At 42.1% G+C, this 2,500-nt stretch overlaps 1 pseudogene; it reads left to right on the forward strand.

Moving 5' to 3' along the window:
* The first annotated feature begins 2,144 nt into the window (after nt 1–2,144).
* Nucleotides 2,145–2,264, forward strand: LOC115216883 (annotated as a pseudogene).
* Nucleotides 2,265–2,500: the final 236 nt, after the last annotated feature.

The raw sequence follows: 2,500 nt of genomic DNA on the forward strand, positions 1-2,500 counted from the left end.
ATAGATAGATAGATAGATAGATAGATAGATAGATAGATAGATAGATAGATAGATAACTTTCTTTATTGGCCACACAGGGCTGGACACAGAGGGGACAAATACAAATGTAGAGCTTTTCTTTTCGAAGATGGAAAAAGAAAAAAGGAACAAAAAAGGAAACAAATGTAAAATTCCGATCAAAAGGGATCCGGCGGGGCGATGAAGAGGGATCGTATATCACAAACAAATTTTTTTAGAGTAAGAAACAAGATTAGGTTCATCCGTGGGAAGAAAAGCCTACCGAAAAGACCACGGTAACCTCAAGCAAGGAGGAAACAAACACATGAGAGCAAAGTGCTCTCTCTCTCTCTCTTTTACGATTTACAGAATCATGCTCAAAGGGGTAGTAGCAGCAGTAGTAGTAGTAGTAGTAGTAGTAGTAGTAGTAGTAGTAGCAGCAGCAGCTGTAGTTGTGGTGGTGGTGGTGGTAGAAGTAGTAGTAGTAGCAGTAGCAGCAGCAGCAACAGCAGCAGCAGCAGCAGCAACAGCAGCAGCAGCAGCAGCAGTAGTAGTAGTAGTAGTAGTAGTAGTAGTAGTAGTAGTAGTAGTAGTAATATCCAAGAAGTAGCAAAAGCAGCAGTCATGGGGATAAGTAGTCTCTGTAATGCTGATAGTGGTGGTAGGCTGCTCATATAAGCCATTGGCCTAGCTCCGACCAAAGGATATTCGATCCGTGTCTTTGAAACAAAATGGTTTCTTTCGCCCGTAAATTACCAACATTCCGTTCTTTATCAAAGATAATAACGGATATAATATTGTTGGTGCTCCTGCATTTTAACACGTGGATCTTCCTTCCGGAAGATGCACGTGTTCTCCAATGCACTTTCAATCGGATTCATAGGGGGCACTACACCACAGAACACAGAACACGATAAAAAGAAATTGGTAAAGAACGCTTCCAAACTATAGAAAATTCCCGCCCCCACACAGCTTGAGATTAATTATAAAGCAATGCTCATAACATAATTCATAACAAAAATAACACCAATGATATACTATAAAAATACGGGAACTAAAACCTTTCCAATAATCAACTTGAAGCATATAAGCCCAACAACAAGCTAGTTATGAGCTATATGGTTTATAAGTTCAATTGTAACGTATTTGTTGTAAACTTATAGTGGCCATACGTGCATGATACTCTCACACCTGTTAAGAATGCATATACAACAATTACGATGTATTAGACTATGCAGTTGTAGAGGCACATGGCCTAGTGGTTAGAGCAGCGGACTCATGGTCGAGGTATCGCGGGTTCGAATCTCAGACCGGGCGATGTGTGTGTTTATGAGCAAAACACCTAAGCTCCACACGGCTCCGGCAGAAGGTAATGGCGAAACTTCTGCTGACTCTTTCGCCACAACTTTCTCTCACTCTTTCCTCCTGCATCTTGCAGCTCACCCGCGTCGGACCGGCGTCCTGTCCAGGTGGGGAACCTATACGCCAAGGAAACCGGGAAACCGGCCCTTATGAGCCAAGCATGGCTCGAGAAGGAACAAACAACAACAAATAAGCTGCAAAGGTCTGACAATGAAGGGCGAAACTAGAACGTAGTTATGTATTCAGTATAAGTCTAAAAGAAAATTCTGTTGTGTCTGGGGAGAGTCATTTTCTTTTTGTGCCTTACAATGTAACACACTCACCGGTAAAATTTCCGCTTATTTCATATTTTTGTTCTAAAATTTTCGTTGCGTCTTGTAACCTTTTCAATAGTCTTAAAAATATGAAATAAGTGGAAATTTTACCGGTGAGTGTGTTACATTGTAAGGCACAAAAAGAAAATGACTCTCCCCAGACACAACAGAATATGCTTCAACACACGAACTCATATAAAGAATCTTGCAAACCAATCCAAAAACGAAATCTAAAAGAAAAGTTGTTCCCTATGTATATACAAATGTGTATGTATACCTGTGGGGTGCACGTGTGTGTATCTGTGTGTGTGTGTGTGTGTGTGTGTGTGTGTGTGTGTGGTGTGTGTGTGTGTGTGTGTGTTGTGTGTGTTTGTGTGTGTGTGTGTGTGCATGCGCATGCGTGTGTGTATGTATCTGTGTGTGTGTCCACACGTCAGAAAAGAGTGCTCGATGCATTGTGTAGGGTTAATTATTTGCAAGCCATATCACGGTGAAAGCACCGCTTCTCGTCCGATCGCCGAAGTTAAGCAACGTCGAGCCTAGTTACTACTTAGATGGGTGACCGCTTGGGAAACCTAGGTGCTGTAAGCGTCACATTAATAGGCGTAGGAGTGGCTCTGTGGTACACAGCTTGCTTACGAACCACATGGTTCCGGGTTCAGTCCCACTGCGTGGCACCTTAGGCAAGTGTCTTCTACTATAGCCGACCAAAGCCTTGTGAGTGGATTTGGTAGACGGAAACTGAAAGAAGCCTGTTGTATATATGTATATATATATATATATATATATGCGTGTGTGTGTGTGTGTGTGTATGTGTGTGTTTGTGT

The sequence above is a fragment of the Octopus sinensis genome, linkage group LG10 (genome assembly GCF_006345805.1).
Source record: "Octopus sinensis linkage group LG10, ASM634580v1, whole genome shotgun sequence".
In the NCBI taxonomy this organism is placed as follows: domain Eukaryota; kingdom Metazoa; phylum Mollusca; class Cephalopoda; order Octopoda; family Octopodidae; genus Octopus; species Octopus sinensis.